Consider the following 19340-nt stretch of genomic DNA (forward strand, 5'->3'; position numbering starts at 1 on the left):
ATTACGTAGCTAGTGTCGTTTACCTTGGTGATTGTACTGGGGATCCGCGTAGGCCGCAACTCGCGCCGCTAGCAATAGCAAGCGAGTGCCTCTTCATTCATGTGAAGGGAGGAGGCGGCCACCTGTCGCAGTCTCGCACAACATACATTTGAATGATTATATTTGATCGAAGATGAGTGCCCACCTGTCGCAGTCTCGCACAACATACATTTGAATGATTATATTTGATCGAAGATGAGTGCCCTGTTCGTTTGAGCTGGTTTAACTTATAAGTTATGACTGAAAGTACTATTGGCTAGTTTTGTATGAGAAAAAAATACTGTTTGTTAACTGATAAACTATGGTTTACTAGTATAATGTCCGTGCTAACGCTACGGTGAAATTTAAGGGATGCATATGAAAACAATCGAGCGACAAAATTTTAAGAAAAGAAAACTTATAAAAGAGGAATTGTGGCTTACATTAAACTTCCGACTTTTTTGAAGTAGTAATTCCATTACTCAGTTACTGGTGCCAAATTGGCAACCACATCCATCTATACAATTTAGAATACTGTAAAACAATATGACAATACCCTGATTTAGAATCAACTACCAAGTTGTTGTACATTGGGCTACATTACAAACTCCTGAGGAATGAAATACATAAATATTTTTCAGTTATGAGCTAATGTCTCCATCTCCCACATCAAACCACTTTTAGAGCTTGTGATCAAAGTACGTTGACACTTGCCTTACCCTCTTACCATCATCAGAGTCCCTGTTTCTTGTGTACTGGGATGCTTAGTATAATCTCAGCATCTGCCCATTTCCCATGGTGAGTTTTCTTGAAATAAATCTAGAGTAGATCTTTAATCCCAAGCACAAACAAGCTGGAAGGAAGGGCATGCAGCTCGAGCAGATCTTTTGATAAGATGGAATCACTGAAGTTGGTGTGTAGATTGTTATTATTTTTTAAAAGGTGAATCCAGAATTTTTCTCATTGGTACACTTGAAATTGAGCTTCTGAAATGGACTGCACATGAAGAGAAAACGAAGTGTTTACACCAGCCCACCTTCTCCATTAATGAATCTGATCCCATACCAATATTATTTGCAACAAATAAATGGCAGACATATTCATTACGTGCTATTTGAATCATAATAAAATCCACTAATGGAGCCATCGCTACAAGAAAAGCAGACGTAGTAGAAACCAGCGATGGTTAACCCACAGTCAGCTCCAACATTGACAAACTATCGCTCTTTCCATCTCTACATGTAGCATCAGAGAAATAATAAATAAAACACTTATACATACACAAATGAACAGGTCAGGTAATCCCATACCATAAATATATGAGGATAGTTGCTAAAGTCCAGAGACTTGCCATCATCTGTCTCAATCTAACTTTGCAGGAAGGGCATAAGAACAAATAATCAAAAGATTCAATATGATGAACAATACTACCAAGTTTGGTAATCAATTAACAGAAGAGGTGTAAATGATGGAAACTTGGACCAATGTCTTATATCGTCCTCTGGTCTGCAAACAATATAAGAAAGATGTTTTCACATGTAAGTTTGGAATGTTGTGAGTCACCAGGATATACATAGAGATGGTATGAGCATAGACATAAACACTCACGATGCCTCCCACTTGCAAGTGAAAAATGTGTAATTTATAGCATCCACTATCTACCCTTCACAGAATGTCACTACCTATGGACAGAGCCAATACATGACATTAAAAACATCGCTTATCTCTGTATTTTTTTTAAAATCCAGTCATACACTGTCAAGTGGCAACACATTTAATTCTCAGTTAATTTTTAAATAGTTGATGGTGCACAATATTTATTTAGCAAACCTATAACTAACATTGTCTTCAATGCATAACATTAGATTTCAGATTCGAAGTGGAAGAACAAATGAGTACTCACATATGTATCTGCTAAGGGAACATTAAGCGCTTCCACCTGAAAGAAACAAACAAGCAAATGTAGTCAATGCAACCTATATCCCAGAACATCAAATGGAAACTGAAATACAGCTGCATTTTGCACAATTTAAAGCTGACACAATGCTCATTAGCAGTAGCCTGAGCTATATAGAAGAATACAGCTGCATTTTGCACAATTTAAACTATAACCTATATCCTAGAACATCAAATGGAAATTGGAAGATAAACAGCACTACAGTATTTTGATAGAACACATCAACAATGATCCTGCCTTTCCTAGACATGTCAAAATTCTAAGAAAGGTCCTAATCATGGTATATAAGCATCCTCCAACATACTAATGTGTGCACTGAGCAGAGTAGGATAAATATCGACTCTGCTAGCACCTATATTTTTTTTACCATTAAACCCAACAAACACCACAGCTCATGCAGAATCCTGTAAAGACACAATGTTACCTCAAAAAATTCTCATTGGATAAAATAACTGTCCCAAAAGCTGATTATTAGTCAAAGTTTTAGAAATAGCTCAAAAATAAGCCTATCATCAATTTGCATAGAACTGAATTAATTGACATGGAAAATCAATTATTTATTTTATGAACGTAACATGGAAAATCAATTTGAGCTCCATGGTCTTAGGTGCATTCACTTCATCCTAATCACTGAAGATGGTCCAGATGATCTGGAGCGTCACTTCCTGTAGGCATTTCCACAGACAGTTGGTAAGCACAAGACATATGAAGGCAGAGGACGAACGGTGCAGAAGCAGATCAAGCCACAGAACACTCTGCAAGCACTGCCAAAGCGAAGGCAAAAAGATATGTGTATTTTATTTAGCACCAACTTGTCAAAATATGAACATCAAGCGAAGATGGAAGACAGCTCACCGAAGTGATCTCTTTGGACAGAGATCGCTCGCCGGTGCCAGCGGTGGATGTGCCCACAGGGTCCGGGCGTCCGGCGATGCTCTCTTGATGGTGGCCTTAGATCCACGGGAGCCCCTGGCTAGGCAACGTCTTCGCTTCAATGCGAAGGTGAAGAATGGAGCAACGACGATGGGTCGCTATGGTGGTGGAGATGGCGCAGTTGCCTTCCCCTCGCCGATGAGGAAACAGGCGTAATAGACCGAAACGGAGAGGGCGTTGCGGGAGGGAAGTCCAGCTGCAGGTAAACTAATGTGGGTAAAACCTCTGCATCTCATACAACTATGAGGCTGTGAAAAATGAAGTACCTCTACTCCAGGAGGCTTGATTTGTCCCAAAGCTTTAGCTGCACTGAATACAGCTGTACAGCCTCCCATATCAAATTTCATCGGCTCGATGCTGCAGCCTGGCCCAGTCTTAATGTTGTAGCCACCACTGGATTCATAGGCAAATAAGCATTAGAAAAATAACAAACTGTTCTACCTTCGTGTCTACTTCTAGTTTTTCAGAAAGCCACTAAATATGTTGCAAGTACTATAAAGTACAAACCTGTCAAAAGTTAAACCCTTCCCAACAATAGCCAGCTTTCTCTTGACGTTCCCATCTTCAACTCATTTCATTTCTATACATCTAGTACTGTGGTAAGGACATTTGCAGAGAGTTCACAAGCTCCCTCCGTATATGACACATGACACGTGACGAAAGATCATTAGCATAAGTTTCTGTTGTATCTACTGTCCTCATAAGGTTCTTGTGATTCAGACTGGCAGAAAATTCAGCCTCAATCCATGCACTTCGTAACCATCACAACAGAAAAGAAAAAGAAACCTGTGCAGGAGAATCAACCAATACAAGAATAAATCAACAAAAAATAGCAATACAAAAAAGCAGAAGTAATATGAATGGTTACTATTTCTCAACAACAAGTTATGTTGCCTGTAAAGAATTTTTTGTTTGTTATTAGCATGTATGGCCATGAATTGTGCTAATTCCTTTTGGTTTTCCTTTTTTGTTTGAGGTCACGGTGGTTTGATGGATTGGATTCTCCAGGATATATTTTTTCATTTTTTTTCTTGGAAGGTTACGTTAGGTGTAGATGGGGATCTCCATCCATGCACTCCATAACCATCACATCAGAAAAGAAAAAGAAGTCTGTGCAGGAGAATCAACCTACAAGAATAAATCAACAAAAATTAGCAATAAAAAAGCAGAAGTAATCTGAATGGTTACTATTTCTCAACAACAAGGTATGTTGCCTGAAAAGAACTTTTTGTTTGTTATTAGCATGTATGGCCATGAAAGGCTTTATCTGTTTATCTGTGTGTCATCAAGTTAACATGAACACATAAATGAAAATCCTAACGGGTTCACATTTTGCAACGCCACTACCAAGCTAACACAATAGTACTACTATACTACTACTATCGAACAAAGGAACATATTTGCTTCGTGAACCCAATAGATTCTTTTCATGTCACCATTGATCCATCATTTGTGGCAACTAAAAAAAGTGCCAAGAGATTTACCGGTTTCAAAAAAGCAAACATTTATGCTCCTGAGATCTCACATCTACACCTAACGTAACCTTCCAGGAAAGAACGGAAAAAAAATCTATCCTGAAGAATCCAATCCATCGAACCACCGTGACCTCAAACAAAAAAGAAAAACCAAAAGCAATTAGAACAAATAAGAACTCACAATAGCTTCTCCTCGGCGATGATGAACTCAGCAAAGGACCCGAGGTCGGCAAAGGAGCAAACACGGTCGCCAGGCTGGACTCGATCCCACCATGCCAGAGTAGTTGGATCCAGGCGCGAACGATAGCGGGGGCCACTCGTGGTACTTGCCCTGCACGTGGAGGAACGTGGTGGAGTTGAGGATGGTCACCGCGATTCATACTCGTACAGCCATCGGCGACGAGATCTTCCGCACGCGGCGAATGGGGGAGGCTTAAGCGGTTGAGCTGAACAACGTGGCGGGGCAGCACGCGCTGCCCAGGAAGCCGAACGCGGAGGTGGCGGCGCGTACGGCCCTAGCAGGCGCGCGCAGAGCCTGCGGCGCATGCGGCATTGGTAGGCGCACGCGGAGACGACGGTGTGTGTGGCCCCGGTGAGGGCGCCGCCGCGCAGCATGGGGCGGGTCGGCAAATGCGGCTCGGCGCGACCTGGCGAGAGCCGATGCAGTGTGGACTGGGCCGAGGCTACGAGCACGACTGGCGTGGGGAGCTGCGCGGCCTGGAGATGGGCGGCGAGCAGCACCGGCGGGGAACCCTAGCCATGGGATGGGAAGGGTCGCGAGTCACGAGACTGGGAGGGTTCGCCGAGCGTGGAAGCAGTCGCAGTGTCTGTGGTGTTGCGTGAGAAGAGGGGGAGGGCGCGAGGGTGAGGGGGTGAGAAGCCTCGCATCACACTTCTTCTCTTGGTCCTTGGATCTGACGTAGTTCTTTCGTGAGCCTTTGATTTTAATGGAGGTAAATTTCTGTGTGCAATTTTCTAGGTGTATAAAGGTTGGACTGCTCAGCGGGGGTCGTTTTTCTCGGGTGATCTAAAATAATTCTACGAGTAAGCGACGAGGCAGAAGATTCTGTGGCTCGTGTGGTCGCCTTTGCATGCATGGCAATATATTGTATGGGGCCTACAGAGATACACACTCCTACCATACTACTAGCTACGGTACTAGCTAGGGCCTCAAAATCATTCATTGCATTGCCTGGTGCTCTCCTTAATTATTTTGATGATGGTGCTAACGGCTATCCATGCATATTATATGGCTGAAAGTGCGCTGTGAGGAAGATGTCATAGGATTTCTTTCATGGGCCCTGTGATTTGAGGCCTCGATTGGTTAATCTTCTAAAAAAAGGAATCAGGATATGAACATTCTCCATGTACCATATGAGCCACATTTAATTGTAAACCAAAAACAAATTGACATGTTTTTTTTTATCATGGGACACATGAATTCACATAAACCTTGACAAAAAATTTAGTTCTGAGTCTCACATGGCTCAACTAAGGGGGTGTTTGGGACTGCTCCACTCCCGTTTTTATAGCTCTGCTCCAGCTTAGTGTTGCCAAATACCTTCGGCTCTAAGAACTCCGCTCCATAAAAAAGGTAGAGTTAGGGGCCAACTCCGTATTTTTTCTGGAGCAACTTAAGAGGTACTCTAGTTTTTAGAGTTTCGTACTCCTACATAAAATTGAGGGATAATTATCCACTTTGCCACTCATTAATCACGACTCCCTCTGTCGTACATCCGATGGCTACGACTCAGATTCCTCTCCCGTGCGTGTGTTCCAGCAAAGGGGAAAATGTGAGGTCATTGGGCGGCTGGGCTGCTCGGCCTTTGGGCCTTGAGTGGCCTAGTACGGTCATTATTCTTTTTTTTCCTAGAGCTGGAGCTATTCTGTGCGCCGAACAGTACCACCTGCTCCACAAACTCTACAGTGGATCTGCTCTATAGTGGAGTTGATGGAGCGAAGCTGCAAAAACTGGAGCGGAGTAGTCCCAAACACCTCTAGTGGAGTAGTCCCAACTCCCAACCACCCCTAAAAAAATAGAGTACCTAAGCTAGCTCGTTCATTTAGATTTGCTCGGTGAAATCTACTCACCTATATTTATTTAACTCTTATTAGGCTCTGCACGGGTGCTAGTGTTCCTCTGTGAGTTTGGTGCACTAGCTTGTGGTTTGAATTCTTTTCAATATGTATGAATCTCCCAGGTTAGAGTTGCAATACATTGTCTACTAGCTTGAACCTCATATCATGATACTGATATTCTTTCCGCTACCTTGGTGCTTCTGCACCTCTAACAAATTATAACTATAAATCTCGTAGCAACGCAAGGGGTTTTCACCTAGTTTATTGTAAAACTTAATGGCGCTATTCTCTTAGTATTATGCAATGTGCCTGTTGATACATTTATAATAACTTTGTCACTCTCAGATCTACGAGTTTGGTCCCTTAGAGGTGTTTATAAAGATATGATATGATGTCCATGTGTGTGTTCATAGGAAAGAGTGCTTGTGTGTGTGTGCATAGTAGGCAAACACAAACATCAAAAGATTCGGAGGAATTCTGACCACCTTGTCTTAGGGATCCTTTTCATGAATGTTGAAGGAATTGAATCTCCTCCTGTAAAATTCTTGAAGTTACTAAGGACCTATTTGTTTCAATTCTTTACTAGTTTAAATAAACAGTCCATTTATTGAGTTGACTTTTGAAAAGTTAGGGCTCTGTTCACTGTAACTTTTTTTTAGAACCGCAACAGCTGCCGCTGGTTGAAGAGAGAGAGAGAGGAAACATTGTTTTATGTGCAGCTGCTTTGGCTGATATAGAGAGCAGCTGAACAAGCCCTAGAAAACTAGCTTATGTGAAAATGAACTAAAAGCTGAAAACAAATTGAGAAGAGTTTTTCTTACTTTTGTGTACTGAGAAGATAAGAATTTATAGTCTACCAGAAACCCAAAGTAAAAAAGCTAGTTTTGAGTTACAAGCTTAAAACTGCACCTGAAACATTCTTACTGATGGACACAAACAAGGAAATATTCTACGTCATTTTGGATAGAGGAAACTAGAAATGATTTTGATTAATAAACTAATAAATCTTACAAATTTCTAGAGCAACTTTGCTCACTTTATTTTAAGGTACTCTTTAAACTCCAACTCTTTTTTTTTTCTAGAAGTAGAGTTGGAACTACACCTATTTAACTAAAAAATATGAAGTAAAACTGGAAAACATGAAGCGTAGCAGTTTTAAACAGGCCTAAAAAGAAAGAAGCTCCTGTAGAGAAGTTGCTTCGGCGTTGCCGCGGCTCGGTTTCTTTCTCGGTGAGACGCCTGCGCCATGTCGGCGTCCGTTGTCTCCGGCAGCTCGCCAGGCGCTGCATGGCTTTTGGTGCCGCTGGAGGTGGCACAAATAGCCACCTTCAAGGACGCCCAATTAGGCCCACAACCACACACTCTCAGTTCCAGCCCATCCCACGTGGCCTTCTCCTCGCCCGCTCGTGCTCACCATCCCGCTTCCGCTCCCCTGATTCGTCCCCAAACCCCACAGAACCCTACCATCCCCGCCGCGCCGCCATGGCCGCCGGCGGCCGGCCCGTGGCGCGTGATCCCGCGTCCTGTACTCGAGACCGTCCTCCACAACCACGCGCTCCGCCCGCGCGTGCCACAGCCGCTCCTCTTCCACGGGCCCCGCGGCGTCGGCAAGTCCACGCTACTCCTCCACCGCCTCCTCCCGCGGTGGTCCGACCCGCCCCACGCCACCTGCATTCGTCGACTTCCTCCATCCCACGCCGAGTTCTCCCGCCGCTGCCCCGTGGTCCCTCCTCCCCGCCGACCCAGCGTCGCCCCCCTCGCTGCACGACCTCCGCCTCCGCCTCGAGTCCGCGCTTGAAGGCCTCGCCCGCGCCGCCGTCCTCTGCGGCGCTGTGGGATCTAAGGACGTGCTCGCCGCGCTCTCCCGCAACCACGGCCTCAGCACCGCGCTCTCCCGCCTCTGGGGGCCCTCCGCCACCCGCTCCTCGGCCGCCTCTGTGCCAGCCCGCCGCTCTTCGTCGACCTCCGTGCCGGCGCTCTGGTCGAGGGCCGTGCTCGCCGCGGTGCGCAGGGACGACACACTCCACATTGGCGAGGGAGAGGCGACCAACAGCTCCATGGAAGAGAGGGCATACATGCAGGAGGCAATGGCGTCCTTGCGAGTGGCTAAGGAGGTGCTTGGAATGCAGGAGGGGTGGAGGAAGGAGGCAATTAGGGAGATGAATAGAACTGGGCGGTTCTCGCGCTCCTTGGCCAATTCGGCTACTGACTGGCCATGCCTGTTGCTGGATGTTCTGTCGGGTGTTGCAGAGGAGGAGTTCTTCCAGGTAGACTTGGTGTTATTTCAGTTGGGTTTGTGGTGGCTTTGTATAACTTGACATTATTGTGTTGGTGCTGCTGTCATTTTTGTGCAGCCAAAGCTGGTCCTGAACAATGTGGATGTTTTGAGAAAGGCAATTTGTGAGGATGAGACGATGGTGCCTGCGGCGATGTACCATGATAGCTTCATTTGGAGGGTGATTGCACTTGGCGTGAATGAACAGTGCTTGCCAGTTATTATGTCGACTTCAGATGGGTGAGTTCTTGTACTCTTTTTCCCCTGCATTGTGCATGCTCTGTCGGTCATTTCTAGTGTTTTAGAGCTTATAGGTGATAGAACTTGAGTTTAGAGGATAATCATGTTCACATGTGAGGTACAAGGAGAACGACACAACTGTTCGACAAAAGTAACCTGGTGGAAGCATAGAGATTGGAATGCCAAAAGATTTGCGACAGGATTATTTGTTTAGTTAACTTTGAATTTTTGACCTGCTGTGTTTTTGTTTGGGAACAGAAACTTGCTGTAGAGATGACTTTTTTTCTTATTAAAGTGCAAGGAAATCTAGTGTAGGTTTGATTAAATGAGTTTATGAAAAACATGTCTACACATCTTGTGTGCTGTTAGGAACTTGCCAATTTATCATACACAATTAGGTGGGTATACGCTGGAAGAACAAAAAACAAATCAAAGTTACTGTTACAGAAGGATTTTATATGCATGGGGTGTGGTGGTGTTCCTTCTTCTATCGTGGAGTTTTTCTGTCCTAGGTTGAATTCCTGTTCCTATGGAAATGCTCTGTGACTCGGGGAGATAAGGAGCGTTTGTTGGGCTGGGCCGTATCCCAGAGGTGGATACATATCCGGTCACGTACTCAATATTCCAAAAATTAAATAAAAATGGGATACTTGGAGGATACGTATCGGAGGTGTATCGGAGGCATATCCGTATCGGATACGTATCCGATACGTGATACGGCCCCTCATTGACGTATCCGTGTTACAGAAGTTGTAAGTAACAATGTTTGTGTTTTATCAAATCATAGCATAGCTGAGGTACCAAAATATGCTCAATCAGTTGATTTACATATGTTAGGCATTTGAACGACACATGGCACACTAAAGCCTAAATGTAGTTAGGCATTTGGAAGACAAACCATAAATGATGTCAGATGCAAGTGATCTACATTCCAATGCAAAACTTTGTTCAATCCATTTCTTGACCATTTTCAGTACAATGGTCACATCTTTTTCAATACTTAGGTGATAATGGTATACCCAAACCATATGGTGTATAGGTCTTGGAAAGGAAAGTAAATCAAGTCCATCTTACAGGATTTCTTCACTTGATTGGGCTTAAGCGGTACCAGTACCCGGAGAATAGTTCAATTCTCTTTCTCCACATGACACCCTTGTGTTGTGAAACTAATGAATCCCTCTCCGCCCCTGCTCCGACAAAGCAGATGGATTGCCTTATGGTTATAAGTTTAAATTATAGTAATAACTCAAAATATTCTAGTAATGGAATTCCATATCGCGAATCCTTTATTCTTGCACGCACTGAATTGTACTCTCTCCAGTCACAAAAACATGTAGGACAAGATTTAGTGAAACCTTAAAAACTACAAACATCAATAATTATTTTGTTTGGAAACATGTAAGTTATATGTGTGTAGTTTTTTTATTCAAAATGCTTGCAAAATCTCTCAACTTTGAAGGATTTTAAGAATATATTCTAAGAGAAATATGTTATTGCTTTCTCCATGTTTGTGCTGTGAAGTTTGGTGATAACCGGCAAATTGCATTTCTACAGTGGTGTGGGATGATTTTGAGTGAGCATACTGCCATGCTGGACCAAATTTTGTGATGCAACTGCCTCCAAAATTGCTTACAATAGAGGATGTCTAGAAAACCGTAATAAGGATGACACCTGAAGAAAAGTATAGTTTTATTCATCTGCATGCGCTTTTGTTGGTTCAAAACATTTTATTCCCATTATGGATTCATTTAATGTAGGTTCAGTATTTTTATATGAGGCTATGAGTATATGGGATTACCCTTTCGCAAATATAACACACAACATTCTAGTTAGAGATTCTGTTTCCTCTGGACTCTGTTGCATCTTCATGATCTTTTTGTTGTGATGAAAGCTTGTTCCCTAAAGAAAATAAGCTTGTCACAGCCCCTCAAAGAGTTGTTTTTATTCCCTGTTTGTTTTCTTGGAACTTCGATAGTTCTTCCTGGCATGCTATGGCCTACAGTTTACCTTAACTCCAATAGTTTTCTCTTGTCATATTTATGGGTTAAGGAAATTTTTACTGTAAAACAAGTACTCTGCTGCATTGCTGCTAACTGGAAAGTATCAACTTTACACATTTTCTGAATCTTTGCAGTTACTATTCTTCCCAAGCATTCGTTGATTTTGGTTTTCCAAACATATTTATTTCTCGTGAGGTATGCTCATTTCGGTGCCTTTCTATTTTTTCCGCGCTTCCTACTTTTTTACTTGAAGCATAATAATTGGATGACAGACATTTGGTTGGACGGCACAAGAAGCTAAGCTGCATATGGTTTCTGAATTCTTCAGTGAACAGGAGGTAGTTATATTTTAGACCTGCTATTGTTTCCTTTTTGTGTGAAATATGAATGCATTCTTCCTATAATTTTCCCCTTGTGCAATCTCTGTACATAATTTGTTTTTTATTTTTATTGAAGTTGTAGTGGAAAGTTGTAGATGAGGTTCTTGGGCCAAACCCACGGCAGTTATCTGAGATATATATGCTAAAGCAAAAGGCGAATAGCCCAGAGTAAGTAACTTGCGTCCGTAGTTTGTCATTGAACTTTATTTGTTTTATCCCATGTTGGCAGTATCTTATCCCAAAATATGATTCACTTTCGTTTCTGATCTCATTTGGGTAAGATGTCTTCTTCTGGCCTCCTGTTATTAATAAATAGAAGGAAAAAACTCTTATGCTTATTGCTTTTGGAGACCACACATTTTTTTCTTGAAAAATCACTAGATGGATGAGTCGATCAGTTCTAGGTTCTTTTCCGTCCCGACAAATTCTGTAAGTTTATCAGTTTCACTTTGTTTCTCTGATAAGTTTGAACTATTTTTAATATGTATCAGGTTTTGTGATTTTTGTCCACCATACCTTCCTAGGAAATCCTTCTTGTTTAGTTAGGGCTTACATACAGGATTCAAAGTGTTCATTTCTGAGACCTTTGCTATTTTTTTCTATATTCAATTCCGTGGTTTGCAGTAAAGTCTCAGTAAGTTTTAAAATATACATGATAACAGCACCCACCTTAGTTTTATTAACTGTACATGCTGCATATTGCTGTTGCCTGTGTCTAATCTCTGTTGCATTACAGGGTTCTTCATGACAGCAATATTGAGGAAATTATTGATACGTACCTGGCACACTTGCAAGTAAGTAAAGTTTCAGTTGTTGCCAGCTGAGTTCTTAGACATAAATGCTATTTAATATGCCATCTTCTAATTTGAAAACTTTACTTGCTCCCTACTTCAAACATGCTCTTTTATCATTGTTGTGTTCTGCTGTTTCAAATTACAGACTTAAAAGAATGCACACAAATTAAGAGTGAAAAACATGATTGTTGTTTCATTTCTTCTCACCAGGTCTCTGTTGTTAATCCAGCCATGGAGAAGGCACTAAAAATGCTGCAGAAGTTTGCCTCAGATGTCCGTGAGGGTAAAGTACCAGAGAACAGATTGTCTTTTGGTGCACCCTGGAGACATCCACCTCGGGATGACAACCCTGACTTGTCCTATAAATGGGCGAAGATTCAGCTAATGGATTTTATCCAATCCTTTGTGAACACTGAGTTTGGGGTATAATCTCTTTGCAAGCCAGCATTCAGTATTTGATGAATATGCACTGCACAGTATTAGAGAAGTGACAGCCTTACCTTGTTCCCACTGATCCACTACTTACAAACATGCACCGAAAAGGCAACCCTATTTTGCACATCTCACATCAACTATTTATAGATAACAGAGTTTTAGAATGTTTTATTTTGTGTATTTCACAGGTGAACTACCTAGCAGATGACAGCTTAGAAATATTGGATGATCCTGCTGCTGTTGCCATGATGGAGGTGAAATTATTGAACTCTGCTTGGTATTTGGTGTCATGATATTTATGTGATTATTGCATGGTTGCTGTTTGCTAGGTTGGTTTACTGTATCAACAAAGAGAACCATCCTTTATGCGACCAATCACTCGTGGGATTCAGCGTTGTCTTGCCAGATGGTTTGTTCTTCTACTCCTTTAAGTATTGTGAGAAATGATTGTGTGCCTTGATATTGATCACCATTCCATCTAGGCTTGCTCAACAGAGGTTACAATTGAACATTCAAGAAACGCTAGCATTCTTTTGGCAACGTTTGATACGGGGGCGAAGCTACCGCCACTTGATGAAAGAAGTTGGCTACAAGTAAAGAGGTATATGAGAAGTTTCCATTTAATCATTCAGTAAGGGGAATCTATACTAGTTACACTTCATTTCTTGCATCAAGAAGTGATTCATTGCATCGTCAACCATTTTTCCTATTTTTGATGTGAACTGACAGGTGATTTGATGGACTAACAGTCTGACATGATATCTGTATAAGAATGTTTCAAGGGTACATTATTTTTCTGGCTACTCATATTCACATGTAAGTTGATTTACTTGACATAAGCATTTGTTTATGTTCCATTCATTTTGTGAGTATGAACAAGTCTGTATTTATAGGAATTGTTGCATATGTTCATTTTCCTCTTATGAACTACATCGAATTTCAGTTTTGAGTTGTTTAGTGTGAAAATTTGCTGTCTTATACAGGCTTGATGCTACTGTTAAAAGTAACAAGTACTCCGTACTTAGTAGCAAATATTTTGTGGAAAAATGAAATTATATAATAGCATTTTTACATATAGCCTTAATTGTACTCCTAAACTGGAATCTCCAATTGTGCGTTTGTGCCCTTGAGATAATGAGAACTGCATTAGGGCACCCGCAATGGTACAAGTTAGTTATTAGCTCTGAGCCAACCTCTCCAATAGTGCTAGCTTTTAGCAATGTCTCATCGTATGATTAGGCCCACATGACACTCTCACATGATATTGGAATGTGTGTATGAGCCTAGCTCAAGGCCCTGTTCGGCTTACCCCATATTCAGCTTGTTCGGCTTGTTTTTTCAGCCTAGAACAGTGTTTTTCTCTCACAACAATTCAGCCAGAACAGTATTTTTCAGCCAATTTTAGCCAAGATTCAGCAAGCCGAATGGGGGAGTTAACTTTTCTCTCTCTTCTATTAAAATATGAAAAAAAAAATACTTAGAGCTAGCTTCCCTTAGTCAATATAGTTCAGTGTCAAATTCTGCATGGGCCATGCTGTAATCTGTCATTGGATTACTTACTGCAGCTGTTTACTGCAGTGTGGTCTGGAAGCTTGGAATCAATTTGAGGTAGAGTTGAATGGCCAGTTTTACATTTTCTGCTCCTGACGAAAGAATCAAGCATTTCCTTAATTAATAAGCAATGAATGCAAATGTTTGGCGTTTGGACTAAAGAGTGTAGTGGCAACAGAAGTTGATGCTGAAGGCACTCGTAGAATTTACATGCTCTCATTGCAGCTGCATTTCTACCTGTATGACAATTTTTTAGGGAGTTGGATATCTGGCATGGAATGTTTAGATCGTCATCCCACATAATGTCCGTCTCGCGTATGTGAGCTGATTCATCATGTCCATGAGAAAATGTTTTTTCACGCATTCCAACGGCATGCGTTAATCCTCAAGATCCTGTTTGGAAGGAGGTTAGTTTTACACTGAATACCATTGTAAAATACAGATCCGGATAATTATACAGGTTGGACTGAGAAATGCTATTTGGATGGCTGGTCAACCTTTTAAAATTACAGTTGTATTACATTGTTACGTCTGGAAAAAAAAAATAAAGACCTCATCAGCCGGCAATTTTAATCCGACGAATATCTGGCTCAACCTCTGACTCCGCACAGTAGCCCCAGATCTTCTCATGGGTTTGGAACCGCGCCTTCGCCGCTGGACGCCCTACCCGCCCCGTCCTGTCGGCCATCTCCATCCCCGGCCGGGCTGCTCCCTCCAGTTCTGAACTGCGCGCCATGAGGAGCAGAGCGCCACGGCCCGTAGCTGTCCATGACGAGCGAGCTGTGCGATCTATGGACTGCGGCTGTTTTAGGCTGCGGAGCTCTGTCGAAGAAGCTTGTCCGAGGCCAGACATTTCACCCAAACATACATTTTTACGGCTGTATTCTAGTGCACAAGATATTACAATCGGAGGTTAATTTCTGGTGAATAAAATTACAAAGCTACCAAACAGGGCCTCAGGGTTTCCATGTCTCAGTGATAACCAACCAGTCTTAACCTATGATCATAGTTTTGAGTATTTCTTTCATGCCTTCCATTGTATCGGTAGGGTAGGGACGCACGCATCTCATACTTGCTCTTCAGCTCAGTTATGCTGGACCTTGCTGTGTGTGATTCAACGGCACAGCACAGGTGAGCACGCACGGTCGACTGGAGCTCGTTTAAGGTAGGACGACCTGACTGTCGCCTTTGCCTCCAAAATGCTGACTCCACCCATTTACTACTGTTACAATTGTTATCTGTTTCTTGTGTTTTTCCTTTCATTCCTTTCTCGGAGAGAGTAATAATTCAATTGAATCAATCAACCAACCAAAACGCTTATCCAGATTGCATGATTCAACAACTCAAATACCTGTTACCAGGTATGGATATATTGTAGCCAAAACAACCATAATCCAGATCGACAAAGAGCAAAAAACTTTTGGACCCTCGTCTGTCCACAATCTATCATCAATAAGTTGAATTTCACAATCTCAACTGCCAAAGTTGTCATGTAGTAGATGGCACGAAATCACATCACCACAAGTTTGTCGATTAATAAAAATAAGAAAATATAGAAGTGGAAAAGGTTACATTTTCTCTCTTCTCCGGAAGAAGCATACATGCATGGAAAGAGATCATCACGTCAACTTCCCCGTATAATCATTCTAATGTGACGTCCTAACTTTGTTGGTGGCGCGCCTGCGAGCTACGGACAGAGTTGCGACGCCGAGGCCCGAGGGTGGCGGCTTGGGGAGAAATTAAAGAAGAAGCAGATGATAGAATGGATTTGCGTTTAGTTCATAATTGTTGCCTCATCCACGGACCACAGGGTTCTCTATAGTATATACTAGGAGATCGTGGCTCTTACAAAACGCTAATACTCTGGTGAGGGTGTCAGTGGCGTACCCGTCGGGACGCCCGTTCCCGGGCCTGTGCAGGATGGGTTCAAGAGGCAATAGGCCTGCTCCCCTAGAAATCCCCACTTTCCCTAAAAAAAACAGAAACCTCCAATCTTCACTCGCTTCGCTTCGCGTCGTGGCTTCACCGCACCTCCTCTCTGCCTCGTCGGAGCACATCGCGCAGCACCCCCATCCCGCGCCGCACTCCATCCCCCGCCACGCACGCTCCACCTCACTGCACCCCATCCCACGCAGTGAGGTGCCCCGTCCCCGACCCTATGCCCCGTGCCCCATAGTTGAGCGCCGTGCTCCATCACCCACCACGTCGAGGTGGTGCCGAGGTGCTGCCGACGCCGCCATTCCCCATCAGAAGGTTGGCTGGTTCGATGTCAGCGCCGCTGTAACACTCGTCCTCAGTTCAGTTGCATCAGAGAGCCGGAGTGGCCAGACCAGGCCAGGCAGCAGGCGCAGCTGCCCGCTGCCAGCCGTACCACCATCCTCGGTCGCTGGCTGACCGACTGTTCCCCACTCCACTCTGCGTTGTCCGGATAGAAGAAGGGCGTAAAACACATCTTGTAAGTCTATGTTTCAAGTGTTTCATATGTATGTTACAAGTGTTTCCTATAGGATATTGCAAAAGTAGATCGAGATGTTGTATATGTTGCAATGATTGTGCACGTATGTTGCAAGCTTTTTGTTCCCATTGTTTCATCTGTTTTTTTAGATGCGTGCTACAAGTGTTTATCCGGATGTTGCATATGTTTTACACATATGTTCTGTGTGTTTTATCTGGATGTTGCATATATTTTGCAATGGATTTTTCAAGCATTTTTAGGTGTTTTTATAAATGTTTCGGACGTATGTTGCAGGTGGTTCAACTGTTTTAAACATATGCTTCAAATATTCTAATTTGATGTTTTAAAAGTAGATCGAGTGTTGCATCTCCCTTCTCGCCTTCTGCTGCCTCATCTCGGTGTCTCCTCGATGCTGGTGATGTTTGGGCGACGTGGACCCGCGTAAGGGCGGACGGCATGGGTAGGGTGAGTCATTCAGCGCGACATGGATCCCGAGCAGGCGAGGTGTGCGGCACAGAGCAGATGAGGGGCAGCGGGGAGATGTGTCCGGACGCGGGCCTAGGGCTTGCCTATTTACGACCCAAAGGCTTGAAAGCTCAAATACAATAGAAATACTCTCAGTGCCGGAGCCTGGATGTTATGGAAAAGAGTATTCCATGTAAAAAAAATTACAATATCTTATAATATATTCAATATAGCCAATTTAAAAGCTCAGGGGGAATTTCCTTTTAGCGAGTCTCAATTTCATCATGCCCTCTCAGTGCCAAGTGTTTAAATTACATCAAACACAGCGCTCTCGCCTTGCCGCCGCCCGTCGCCGCGGCGCATGCAGCCAGCCGCCACCTCCGGCTCCGGATGCAGCAGCAGCAGCAGTTGCGCCAGCCGCCAGGCGACGGTCCTCTTTACGCGAGCAGCGGCTGCTCGCGATTCGCGAGGTGCCGAAGGGAATAGGGCTGGCCTCATGCGCCTGGGCAGTTTGCCAGTTTCTTGTGGGCTGCTAATTGATTTGTGGGCTTTTGATCCAATTGGAAAATCGCAGGGAATACCACTATACGTCTATACTTGGGAGAATACTCTATATATTTATTTTTGTCACCAAAAACTTGGGTACCCTGGCGCCGCCCCTGATAGTAGACAGATTCATCTAAATGGTATCTTTGGAGCCAAGATGCTAGCACAGACATCTAAGTGCATATTGTCTCACTAGCTATGGTTAAATTGCTACTAGGTCGCAGTCATGCAATTAATTCCTTGGCTTGAGGTTCCCTAGTTCGAACATGAAGCAAATATATTTTAGAGCGCATGTTACGGCATCCTAATTGGACTGCATCCCCCACTGGTTAGTCTGAACCTAATAAGCCAACTAATCCAATATTAAATCCACATCATTTCCTTTTAGTTTCCGGCGGCTATAACTGATCCCACGACCTTATATATGTGGCAAGTGTGGCAACTAGTACCAACAGTTGAAGCTAGCTACTCTAGTTGAGAGGAAAGCATCTTTCTGAATTGACCTGTAACATACTAAAATTTACCTTTTCTAAAATACAGTTAAACTGATTTAAATACTTGTTTTGCGCTTATGAGATATGGAAAAAGAATATTTTTTATTATATTAAAATTCATCATAAGGAGTTAGCAATATGGTTGTGCATACATGCCGGTGCATTTGATTTATTGCTCGAGTGGTTTGAATCAAGATTCAAAATGGTTTGAATTGCTTTTGGAAATAAATTAAAAATGACTTTGAAGTAAAAGAAAAGAAAGAAAAAGAGAATTGAAAAATAAAAGAGTTTAAAAGGGTTGTAAAATTTATTTTTAGAAGCCTACCAAAATTTTCTATTTTTATTTAAGTGAAAAGTATATTTGAAAGTCTATTGGAATTTGCATTTGGTTCACAGTTGAATTTGGTTTTCAAAACAAAAAGGAAATTGAAAAGCTGCTCTCTCTGTCTCCCTCCTCTCTCTTTTGGCCTAGCCCGCCCTACTCCTCTCTCCTTTCCCGCGCGGGCCCGCTCGCCTTCTTCCCTCCTCCTTCTTGGGCCTGGCCCAGATTGAAAGCTGCGCAGAAGAGCACCCACAGCCTGCTCTCCCTTTCCCCCTAGCCTGCTCCGCTCTCCCTCTCGCGCAACCCACTGAGACAGGTCGGCCCAAGGCCAAAGCCCACGCACGGAGTGTGCGCCACTCTTCTCTCTCTGTCTGACAGGCCGGTCCCGCTCTTTCACTCGCTGTCATCCTGGGGCCACATGTCAGCGCCGTCTCCTACCTCCAGGGCGAGCCGGACTCTATTTCCACTGCTGCCAGAGTCCGCGCTGCCCACGCCACCGCACCTTGCCGTGCGGACCAAGCTTCCCGACCCCCTTAAATAGGAGCGTCGTGCCGCCCGCATCCACCCGAGCACAAGACGCTGAGCCGCTAAGCCATCCTATGCCCTAGCGTCGCCACCCAAATCTCATCGAGAAGAAGCCGCCGTCGCCACTTTACTTAGCTACTCCTCCGTCACGGTAAGAGCATCCCCGAGCTTCGCGTAGAGTTCGCGAACAAACAGAGCCCTTTATCTCCCCCTTTCTCGCTCTGTGTTCGGCCTTCACCGTGTCGCCGCCGCCATTGCTCGTAGCTAGTCACCTCTGCTCGATCTTAGCCGCCATAGATTGTAGAGCCGAGTTCGCCGTGGTCCTATCTAACTCCTAGTGCTAACCCTGAGCCAATCTGAGCTCGGTAGCCTCTTTCCCCAATTTCTCCTGTCTTC

At 43.5% G+C, this 19340-nt stretch overlaps 1 pseudogene; it reads left to right on the forward strand.

Annotated features, from left to right (window-relative positions):
* Positions 1–7682: 7682 nt before the first annotated feature.
* Positions 7683–14888, forward strand: LOC136551567 (uncharacterized; annotated as a pseudogene).
* Positions 14889–19340: the final 4452 nt, after the last annotated feature.

Source organism: Miscanthus floridulus, chromosome 4 (genome assembly GCF_019320115.1).
Source record: "Miscanthus floridulus cultivar M001 chromosome 4, ASM1932011v1, whole genome shotgun sequence".
NCBI lineage: Eukaryota > Viridiplantae > Streptophyta > Magnoliopsida > Poales > Poaceae > Miscanthus > Miscanthus floridulus.